Below are 13,104 nucleotides of genomic sequence, written 5' to 3' on the forward strand. Positions count from 1 at the left end.
GGCCCTTTAACAGTGTGTCCTCTGTCGGAAGTATTATTTAATGTACACCAACGACCAAATTGTCCAATTGAACTTTTGCTGAAAGAGAAAATTACGTTGTGCACTAGAAAGTTGATATCCGGCCTGAAATCCCCAGTCCTAATTAGAACTCCAACCCGATGGATCTATACTACCTCGGGTGAAGCCAAAGTAGTATTGAATTGCTTTAGACGGGATGCTGGTCTAAACGTTAGTACAACCATTCTGAAAGGGGTGGGTGAAATTCCGAATCGGGATCGATGTGACCTGATTGCAGACGGGTACAGGATGCCTGCCCGATTCTTCGGCAGCTCCTGGCACTCGAGCGATTTTGGAAAGATAACTTTTCCTGAAATAGATGGGATATATAGTAAAGAAGAAACCGAACTGTTTGAATCAGGACGTGAATGATACTTTGAAGGTCCTCCAAGCATTGGATGACCAACTTGGCACTCTAAGCGTAAAGGAGTATTCTTTAGAGAGTACTTTCCAGCACCTCAGAGTCAATCGTTTTAAGCATCGTATAGTTAAGCAGGTCATATTGAGTGGATCTACGATTACTGTGTTATTAATTGTTGTTTTTATCTGTTTGAGATATCGAGTACGAGTTGCCAATCTGCTCCGTGCCAGCCTGAGAGGTAGCCGACGGCACCCCGAAGCTACCCGGACCGATGCGGAACTCAGAGACCTTGGGAAGTCGATTGTCCCAGATGAGCAGACCGTTAGAGAGAGTAACCAACCAGAACGAGAGTGCGTGCCAGGAGGATCTGGTATTATCGCATAACCGAAATCCAAGCTTGGTGTGTACTAGCCGTTACGTATGTGTCAGACGTATGAGGATCCTACGAACGTAAGTGAATTCTAATATTGTGTTGAGCTCAACCTGAATGAGGAACTTTCGACAGTGTTTCGAGATTGATGTGTCTCCGTGTGAACTTACAAGGGTCGACCCATGGTGCACTTATCATAGGCCTTGAACAGGAAAATCGAATTTTTCTAATATTGGGACCATTTACAGGGGTTTAGTTAGTAAGTAACAAGATTTTGCCATGTTTCGTCATAGTATAAATTTGTAACATTGTAAAAATTTAACGTTGTATTATTAATGTGTAACGAGTAGTCGTAGGGTTTCGTTGGAGGCTGGTAAGGGAGAATTTTTCATAAATTAATATTATGATCAATATCCAATGAGTGATATCTGGTGTCCACAGAAAGGTAAAGCCGGCACCCCCTTCCCCTTATACCCATTCCCATCGCTTCCCAATACTGGACTGTGGATGCCTAAAGAAAATAAATAAATTATTAAATTATTAATACATGATGAGCACACAGCAATTAAGACTGTGGTAAATGCCTTGCTGTGGGATCTCCCGGGCCCCATCAGCAAGACAACTGCTGTACCGTTGCCAGCCCTACCAAAATGTTACGCAAGCACTTTTAATATTATTTTAAACTAGCTCACGAATAATACTCAAACGCCAATAGTATATAGATGATTGTTTAAGGAAACTATAGGTTGTAATTCGTGAATTTTTGCTGTTCAAGTGAACTAAATAGTACTTGCTGTTTTAATGTGTTGCTATGTTAATCGTATGCATGCCTCTAAATTTAGTTTTCAAAATGCTAGATTAAGAAAATATCAAGTGAACACTGTTTGGCACTACTAGGTGTATGGCAATGCCAACGACTTTAGGTTCTGTTGTAAGGATTTTAGTTGCCTCGTTTTGGCTATTACTGGCAGTGTATATGTCAATTTGTATATTGGTATTTTTTAACTTAAAATGTATTCTCGTTTTAGTAGTAAGACCTTGTGACTTAACAACTGTTTCAATTTTAAAGGGGTGACTGACCTACGGCGGCCCCGAGTGAAAGCCCATGCGGCTTCACCTATACTGGGCAAGTAGCGGTTAAAATTTCCTAATCGACACACTTAAATACCTTTTTTTGTAATAATTGGACCTTAACAATCCACTGTGGTGGAAAAAAAAAAGAAAAAAAAGGGGTAGGAAACTAAAATTAACAATCTCCTCCTTCTCCATAATCCCGCAAATAGTTGTTGTGTCACTAAGGGTTGTTGTTTTTTAAAAACATGTTTGGTTGCCTAGTGTTAGAGTGTCTTTCTTGTTGTGAGCGTATTAATTATAGATGTCACTATTCAACAACCATGTTACTTTAATTATTTATGTTAAATTTTATTTCGTTTCCTGAAACGAAATTTGTTATTGCTGAGTATGTTAGTCAACCTTGAATTTTGAAGTTTATTTTTGAATTAATGAAGCTTTTGTTTTATTGACTTTCTGTGAAGGGAGAGGCACACCCGAGCGACGTATGTTTGCAAGTTTCCATCGATTTTTAGCAAGATATGTTAGTACAAATTTAACTTCGAAAGAGAGTCCAGATAAGGACATCCAACATTTTTTTTCTTTTTTTCTATTTCAATATCTAAATACCAGTTGAGATTAGCTGAAACAAATTCCTGAATCAATTAAAAAAAAAAAAAAAAAACAAAAAAACAAGGGACACCTGTAGAACATTGGACTTACCGTTTTATGTTACCTCATGCTGAGGACAGCATGGTCTAAGGGTGAGGGGTGTGTGACGGCCCATTAAGAAAGCCCCTGACCATTTGACACTGTGAGGTCAATATTATTATTGACCAGTGAAGTACTACAGTATTTATATTGTAGTATTACCAACCAACGATTCTTCATTGTTCCTAACAGTAAAATGTAAGTACTATTACTTACAAAATATCTACCGTCACCTAAATTATTAAAAGGAAATAAGGAACAGTGATTATTATATATTTATTTAGTAAGATATAAGTCCAAGTAATAGTTGCTCGGAATATTCTAGTTGATCTCAACTGAGTTGTTAAGCGGAAGTAGCCCGATACCCGTGGCAGCTTTAGCTGCAGCTGGCTGAGGAATTTGCTGATTCTGCTGACTCCAGCCTGTGTCTGGCCAAGTTGTGTCGTTTCTAGACTCTGTTACGCCCAAGTAAATCGTTTGGGAGCAGCACCGTACGGAGTCTAGTCCGCCATTTTAACAAAAATTTGTAGCGAAAAAGTACGTGCGTGGGGTGAGTTGATCGCCGGTACTCGCACGTAACGCGTCGCTCCGTGTTTGCCCTTCCCTCTAAAATCTTAAATTCGTAACCTACTGTTTCGCTGATGAGTGATTAATATATTTTAAAATTACAGTTTAGGGAATGTGAATAGTATTGTAATAATTATTAATGTGAAAGGTTAAATTAAAATCAGATTTTTGCGGCCAACAGTTTTCTGATTATCTAATTCCCAAGTCCCGTCTCGTCCGTTACACTGTGTTAATTCAGTTTATTATTACCTTACCTGACGTCAGAATGTGTAAAGGAGGAGAATAAATGTCAGACTAAAAATAAGTTATGATGAGGGCTCTGAACTTGGGCCCATTTTACTCTCATTATATATAAACAATGTCAGTTCAGTTTAACACATTCAAATTTTAATCTTTACGCCGACAATTTGCAAATATAATTTTACTATTTACCAAACGAATTAGCCACTGTTTTTTCACTACTCAACTTGGACATTTTAATATTAACAGTATCCTTTACTGCATAAACATCATACCATTGCATAGCATGCGTCAATATTATTATAAATAAAATTAATATACTAGTTAAAACAATAAGGCTTTGGACATTACTTTCGGAATCAGAACTGGGATTTATCTTTCTCTATTAATTGCGATATTCAAATATTATCTCTCCAGCAGCCATCATGAACTTTTTTAACGCAGTAAAACTCTTTTGGCACCAGGAGGTGTTTTATTAGAAATTTGAACCGTTTGGAATTATTTAGGTGTTTGATACTCTCAGAGAGCTTATTAATTAGTTTCACGCCAATTTGCGACGGCATGTGTTAAAACGCTGTCGTTCTATGTTGTTCATTTCTGAAGTCGTCCATGCCTCTCGTCTCTATTGGTGAACGTCTCTGCCCTGCACCAAGTCGCATTTCAAACAGCAATACAAAGCGACTTCGAGAATATAAAGAGAGGGTAAAGTTAGGACTTTAAGCTACCTGAAAGCATCTTTGCATGACTCTCTGAAATTCAATTTTAGCCATATACTGAAGGCATTAACTTTGGGGGAACACAACAAGGACTAAAAAATGCAAGCAGTCACAATTATTGGTAACTCGAGAATATTAAACCGAATTTATCTTGACATCGCACCGAAACTTAAACTTAAAATTTGTAAACTAATTTTCCAAAACAAACTGACAAATCTCGAACTCACTATTAACAAAAAATACAAATGGACTGACCAAGTTACTATAACGTTCATAAGAGTATTTGCTAGCATTTACAGTTTGAAGTGGTTTGCCTTGTATCTGCCACTTAATGTTAAGGTGATGCTCATTAAGACTCTTATACTACCACACTTTGACTACTGTGATGTCTTGATCTGAAGAACAAGGTTCCACAGTGAACGCCCGAAGTCTATGAAATCCTGTGTAGCTGTCGATCAGTCTCCATAGGAGAGACAACACGTTTAATTTGAGTGAACACATCAGACACGTGAAACGTCCAAGCACACAAAAATTTTTTTAAGATCAAACGTGCAATAGAATTCAACAAAACCAAAGTATTTTTGGAAGTGCCCTTCCATTATCTAAGAGTAATAAGTAAAAATTTAGAAACAGTCAAGAACGAAAATAACACAAATAGAGAAGGTACTGTAACGTTACCTAAAAGCTGGAAACTAGTGATTAAGAAGCAATATTGATTATATACTAGTCGGTATAAGTTAAATCTGTAAGCAAAGTTTAGACGTGGTGTAAACTCGATAGCTTTGTAACTTTTGTTAGTAAGAGTTAGTTTAAACAACCTTTATTTTTCCATTATTCTTATTTCCTTTAAAACGGACCTTTATCCCTCAGATTTAATGTACCATAATGGTAAATAAACCAGACAAACTAATATTTTTGTAAATTACAAATTCATTTATAATCCCGATAAAATGTTCTAACCCCAGCGAAATTTCTGACATGCGAAAAACTGTTCACACTAATTTTGTCTTGCATTATTATCCCTCTCTCCCTTCTTGTTGCTACAAATATATATTCATAGTTATTCTATCCTTTCGGAATGATTTAATATCCTTTTATGTTTAATTGTGTTAAGCATGAATTAAAATTAAAATCCTCCACAGTAATTATTTCTATAAATAATGTATAAAGAGTTCATTTTATCGGCAACACAGATGCAGTTATATTTCTCATTCGCACCGTGTAAATAAATGTCTTGCCAGATTTATATTCTGGGAGGGAGTTTCAATGATTCGATATCGCCTGGATGTATGAATACTTTATGTAACCTAAGTTCATTCCCATCTCATGCTAGAGCGTCTACATTAGGATTATTTGAAATACCATAAACAAAGTGAGAATATAATTTTGGTAATAATCGTGAGAGAGGTATTATAGGTTCTATCCCGAACACACAAGCAACACAATAATCTCTCATTGGATTAGATCCAGTAATAACCTGTTTTCAAAATCAAAGTCTAATAAATAATTTTCCCAAAAACTTCCAATGAACTCGTTAATTGAGTGTAACATTTTTGCTAGTAGATACTTTTGGCTTAGGAACCCTTTAATCCAGCCTTTGGATAAGTTTGGATTTTCGTGTCGTTTGTTACAATTAATTAATTAGCTTGTCATCAAATTAGGAGGCTATTTTCATAAATTTTCCTGTTGTTTTAACTGGGTTCACACATTCTCTCGATTTATTGAATATTGCATGATGTAAATGTTAATCATAACAATATGTAAAAAATCCCTCACGTTGTATAATTTCTCACAGATTTTCTAACCGTTAACAAAGAATCGTGAAAATAGTTGTTATGAACTTTAATTTTTAATTTTATTTTTAATATTAATATATAGTTATAACCGAATATTTAAATTCAATTATAGTATAAAAGTAATATTTTCGAGCTTTTCACTCGATAGTTATATACTGTAATTGACTGTGAATCCCTAGTAGGGTTCGTTTCAGTCTGGTTTATAACTATCAGTTGAACCTACACTAGGTATAGCTACCGGAAGTGGCCGTGAATCCCTAGTAGGGTTCACTACAGGCTGGTTTACAACTTCCAGTTGAACTTACACTGAGTACGGCTACCGGAAGTGGCCGTGAATCCCTAGTAGGGTTCACTACAGGCTGGTTTACAACTTCCAGTTGAACCTACACTGAGTACAGCTACCATAAGTGACCTTGAATCCCTAGTAGGGTTCCCTACAGGCTGGTTTACAACTTCCAGTTGAACCTACGCTGAGTACAGCTACCATAAGTGACCGTGAATCCCTAGTAGGGTTAGCTACAGGCTGGTTTATAACTTCCAGTTGAACCTACACTGGGTATAGCTACTCTAAGTGACTGTAAATCCCCAATAGGGTTCACTTCAGGCTGGTTTATAACTTCAAGTTGAACGTTCACTGGGTACATCTGCTATAAGTGACTGTATTCACCAGTAGGGTTGAATTCAGGCTGGTTTATAGTTTTCAGTTGAACCTACAACATAACAAATGTGATTATGAACGGAGCCCATGCAGAGCTTTTAGCTGGTCATTATATAAACTAAGTGTTTCCGAAAACGTAAATGGCACATTGATGAAAAGAAGAGGGTTAAGTACCGTTGTATAACCTTCATAACGTAATTTTTGAAGTGGCGATTAATCATTCATTATTCATTGGCATATCACAATTTAGCTGTTCTTAAAGAAACTTAGAGATTCGGGTGATTAGGACTGAGAAAAAGAACAAAAAAGGGAATGATGAGTGAGAATGAAATAATTAATACGGTTACAGTAATATAACTTTTTTAAGGATGGGCTCTAGGATTAGTTTTTTAATTCAATATATGCCCTTCGACGTAATGTGATTTTTTATTGGATACAGTGCTAAGTAAAATTGTAAGTTATACTAATCTTCTTACCCCAATCCTACTAAAACAGGTATCATTTTATTTAAACTGGCAGGAATTTAAATTGAAATACAAAGCCTTATATTATCTATGTTTGGTATGGGAAATGAGGTTCAAACTCGATACTACTAATGTGTTCTTAAAAACAACATTAGGAAGAATTATCATAACAATTTGTAGGAGAGCAGATCTTGCACACAATATCTGCTACAGGAATTTCAGTCTAAAAAAGAGCTGTTCAAAGATAAAATGAGAAACTGATTATGGATATTAATTTTTTCTCTTATTATGCTTATCCCTCAAAACAATGTACGTGTGTTAGAACATACTTTAAGTATTTGTTATATTATGAATCATGTTACTAGTAATTAGAAACGTACGTTATTTTCCGTGTTTCATTCCAACGACATCATATAAAAGAGTCAAACAGTATACTGTGTTGTATGTTGTGTGGATGAAAAAACCAGCTACAAAATCCAACGGGAGCATTTTTGTATGGAGCAGGTCTCGGGGGAGCAGTAGGGAACATGCTTATCCAGTCCATACACTGAACGTTTTGTTACTTATGAAAGCTGAAAGGGGTTCCATGTTCGCCATTTCGGCCTGAATAGAAATGAAACACACCTAATATTTGGTACGTGACGACGGCATTGAAAAATCACTTTGCATATCCTGTTCCTGTTTCGCATCAGCTAAAATGAGTTTGCTAAATATGTGCTTTCCAATAAACAAAGTGTACGTATCATAAGATATAATGTGTATCCGGTTTATTTCCTGCATGTTTTAACGTAAAATATTTTACAACATTTTTGTTACTAAAACGTCGTTTATTTATGCAAAGTAAAACTTACTGATTCTTTCTTAATATTACGACATTGCACCTCGTCATGTAATTGAATGCGGGAACATCAGCTTGAATTTACCCTTTTATACACATGTAGTTAAATCCGCTATGAAATATTTATTTTCATTCATAACATTAATAAAAAAGGATGCATATATTTGATAAACTTCCTTTTTAAAATAAATTTTTATTACTTTAAAACTTTTAAGGACACTTAAAAAAATATATAGGTTAATATTTGATTGATATGGTTAGCTTAATAAATTCACCTCAGGAAATTCTTCAGCAGTTTTTAAATAGATTTTTCTTTAATATTTTAAATTTTGAAAGTGACATTGCCAAAATTACAGTACATTGTGATATGCAGTTTAAAGCGTTAAAATCTGTAAAACATATATGGGCCAAATTGTTTTTAAATTTTGCTTTTTAGGTAAAATAAAATGTTTTGGTAAACACAATCATTAAATTTGTGGTTTAGTAACTGATCAAGGTGTAATGGTGAGTTCATTAAATCATAACAGATTCTGAGATAAAATCTAAATTACTGATTTAACACAAGGTAATAATATAATATACGTACAATAAGTTTGCATACATTTGAGTAAAGGTCGCATACTAATTTATGTGAGCTTCTATGAGATGAGGAACGATATGAGAACATTCGTTCTGGTTAAATGTACAAGAAATATGCTTGTCTTTTAAATAAGTGTTCCACAAAGTTGAACATTTATAGAGAGCAGTCTGAGCCAGGATGAAGGTTTTCTTAAATATCCCACGGTAATTATAAAGGTTATGATATCATAATATATATACAGGGTGTCCCGTAACTCTCTGGACAAATATATACGAGGTTCTTAGTCAATAGTCAACAATAAAAATAATGCTGAATAAAAGGCAGCTCTCAATGTGGGCCATGTCTTGTCTAAATCAGTCATTTATTATTCGATTTAAATAATTTAGGTATCATTAGGTGTTTGATAAAACCCTCGAAAACATGTTATTATTTAATTCTTGAGCAGAAATGCTAGTTTTTAATATATGTTTCAATGTTAAAAAGTTTCAATGGCCACCATCTTGAAAATAATAAACATAATTTTAAGATTTTCTTTTCAGTAGCTGGCCTTGTTATCATAAACATTTAAGCCAAATTTGGTATAGTTAAATTTTAACTTTTAGAATATTAATTGTTTTTATAAAAAACACATAAGGGCAGACAGATGGGACTCTAAGAGTCCCCAGGGTCGGAGACCCACGTTCATATGGTGAAATATGTTTGTCTTGGCCTGAGCAATAACATAGCACAACGTTGTACAGAGAGTTACGGCACACTCTGTACGAGTATATAGGTTATTGTACAGCGTTATACAGATATTACAGTTTTAAGACATATGCCATGGTGAATCTATTTTCCGTTGTTTTGCAGAATATAGTTCAATTAAATTGAGAGACACAGCCCTATAGAATTTGTATGTTAGTGCTTTAACTATGGGGTTTTAAAGTAATATACAGACAAAAACAAATGGTTGAACACGTTTTATTGTTTTGTGCCTTTCTGAAGAACAAAGATCATCCCTCATAGTTATCATGGAAGTTAGATGAAAATAAATGTGTTTTTGCGATAAATTACCTGTAAAATAGAAATTTCCTGGAATATACTAACAGTAAGTAACAAAAGTCGTTGCATTATTTAAAGATAACTGGCGCTTCATCTCGAACTTCTGTTGTGTAATGTTTAAAGTTGCGAAAAGTTTACCGCAATTTTTGCACTTAGTCGTTTAAAATAAATATAACATTCTTTGCTGTGCGCTAGGGAAGCCTATAACTAGTGGGGCTAGAAACATTACAACGTCGCGACGGTTTGCACAATGTCTCAAAAACGAACTGACTTGTAATCTTGGAATTGTGCACAAATCTTCATTTCTATACAGGAACAATTAGATTGAGTATGGTGCATTGAACACCATGGGATTATGTTCCGCATTAGGGAATATTTGTACAAAGGCAACCATTAAGGAAAACAGTAGAATAAATAATTTTTTCAAACAGACTCAGTATACTGATCATATATTTTAACGAGTGACATATTAACACATGAGGCTTATTCACGCAGTAAAATAAATATAGTAGAATTTTAATTAAATGTTAAAAAGTCGGTAACAACAATCTATATTAAAACTCTTTCGTTGGAGGACTCTCCCTAATTCACCAGACCTGTTTTTTATTTCAACACTGCTGTACCTAACTTAATGAAAAGTGTGAATATTTGATGTGGCAAAATATATGGAGTAAGGTTTTATCCGCATAATTTAAATTTTGTATACAAACTAATTTAAATATACGAGAGAATAAGCTGATGGTGAAACGCCACTATGGAATTTCGTTTAAGTGTCGTTGAAGCGTATCACTCAGCAGTAAACTGACACAATTATTTTGGTCTGCTGAAGGAATATGAGTTTCTTTTCTATCTGATTATCTGTCTGTACGTGTTATCTCGAGATTTAAATGAGGTATGGAAATCTTGCACGCAACTTCATCTTGTTACACAATAAGTAATGTGGCGGTACTTCTACCTTGTTGCTTGTAACAGAAACCTAGTAATATTTCCAATAATATGTACAATATTACAATCATAACTAATAAACTTTATAATTGACAATTTTTAAAATTACAAAAAGTTGATTGAAACGAAAAAAGAAGAGTAAACATAAGGAAAAGTATTATTCTCGGGAAATGAACCTCCATGATGCCTGTGCGCAGATTTGAGTTGCTCATGCTTAAATAAATAAAGGACTTGAGTATTTAATATTTATAAATTGAGAATTTAATAAAAAAGGTAATAATTGTGTAAATGTAATTGTATGTATTAAAGTATGAAATATTTTTAATTAGAATAAGCTTACAATGGGAATGTATAAGCGACAAGGATAAGCAGGATCGCCACACATTACAATGGGACTGTCATAGTGATAGCAAATGATAATGGGAACTTCCTGTTCCGTTCTGTGATCTAGGTCGCCGTTCACAGATCAGACTATCCACCCGTAGACAGAACTGCCTCTGTATCCTCAACGGACAATGACAACAACCACTGGTTAACTTTATTTTTTTATGTTTAAATTTCATTTTATAAAAAAATCAAATTTGGAAACTATTTACTGATATTTATAAAACTCACGTGAGCAAGAGAGTATGAGTTAACCCTTCGCGCGCTGTTGACAAATATAACCGCCAATATTTACTTTGCTAAAAACGCTGTTGACAAATATATTCGCTTTTAAACATTGAGGTTATTATTGGGAGTAAGTAGTTCCCAGTTTTGCCGGTGCAGTGCAGCAACTGCTGGAGCATATATCCCTCAATAGAAAAGCACAGTAATAGTTGTCCTCTCCTCCCGGTTTTTTTTCCAAGCTGCAAAATGGCGGCGCACTACCCATGCCACTGCCTGTTTTGCCAGACACAAGCGCTACTGACGAACTAACTCGCCGGTTTAGTTCGTTCGCGGACTGCGAGTGGAACTGTTGTGTTTACGTTGTCAAATTGGTTTTTGACATATTGGGAAGATGTGTTGTGTGTAAAAACAACGGTTTTACGCAAGGAGACCATTTACGTGTGCGAGACATGCACCGCCCGGCCGAACCTGCACCCGGATACGTGTTTCAAGACGTACCACACGTTGACGTTATCTTGAACACCGTGATGGCTAATTTTAGATCTTTTTTATACCCATTAAGGTTTTACTTTAATTGTATAATATACATCCTATACATATAATATACTATAATATAATATTAGTAAAATTTCGTTCAACATTTCGGTAAATGTGGTGTATTTATATTGAATTTTATATACAGGGTGATTCATGAAGTTCTCCCCCCACTTCTACAGCACATTGTACTAGTAAAAATAATGAAAAAATGTTATATAAACATAGGTCCGAAAACGCTTCGTTAGCGAGTTACAGCTAGCGAAAGATTTCGCCTGAATTCCTGTGTAAAGAGTAAAATAAAGCCATACTGAACTTTTGGAAAGGTTAATTAAGTAAGAAATATCGTGGATTCTTATGTATTTTTACCTGATAAAGCTTATAAAATAGGTTTCAGAACTGTACCTGTAGTAGTTTTTTTAGGGATTCAGGGTTATATGCAAAAAATTGGGGCACGAAACAATGTTTTTTTTAAGTTTGATGTACAATAACTTTGTTAAATTGGTAATAAATACATAAAATTAACAAACATTGATTGTAGAGAATTTAATTCTGAGAAAATTGATGTAATCAAAGTCTAAAATAAAACAGAAATAAGTACCAAAAATCGGTTTTATTCAGTATAATACATTACTAGTTTTAAGCAAAATTAATCAGGTTGGGGCCAACCGTACGCACCTTTTTATAATAGATGTTCGAAAATGAGGCCATCATTATCAATACATTTTGCAGCACGTTTGTGTATTGATTTTGTTGCGTTTCTTAATTGTTCAGGACTTCCCTGTATCTGCACAGCCGAATCCATAATACGGGCAATTAATTCATCACGAGAATTCACTTTTGTCTTGTATACAATGTCTTTCATCCATCCCCAGATGCAATAATCCAATGGAGATAGATCTGGTGATCTTGGTGGCCAAGGGTGAGGCCCTCCACGACCAATCCAGTGTCCAGGAAATTGATGATTTAAGTAAGCAGAAACGGCACGTGAAAAGTGGGGAGGTGCTCCGTCATGCTGGAAGTACAAATTTTGTCTAAGATGTAAAGGAACATTCTCTAACAGCTGCGGCAACTCTTCTTGAAGGAAATTCAAATAGAACTCAGCATTTAGGCGTCCAGGTAATATGAAAGGTCCAATCAGCCGATTGTGCAAAAGGCCACACCAGACATTGACGCTAAATCGGTGTTGAAAGTTCTGTTCCACTACCTCATGTGGATTTTCTTTTGCCCACGAGTGTTCATTGTGCAAGTTATTGACACCATCCCGAGTGAATTTTGCCTCATCCGTAAACAAAATACGCTTGTAGAGTTGATTATTAATATTCAAAAAGTTGCAAAACTCCAAGCGAAGCGGACCATCCCTTAGCCGTAGATGTTGAACCTTTTGTTTATGAAACGGATAAAATTTGTTTCGATTAAGTGACCTCCACACCGTTGACTGCGAAACTCCTATCCGCCTAGAAATACGTCGTGTACTTACACCTGGACTTGCGCGATGAACAGCATTAATAACAATATCATCATCAAGTTGGACAGCTCGTTCATAATTGGTTCTAGTACTTGGTAG

This window comes from Homalodisca vitripennis, chromosome 2, assembly GCF_021130785.1.
Source record: "Homalodisca vitripennis isolate AUS2020 chromosome 2, UT_GWSS_2.1, whole genome shotgun sequence".
NCBI lineage: Eukaryota > Metazoa > Arthropoda > Insecta > Hemiptera > Cicadellidae > Homalodisca > Homalodisca vitripennis.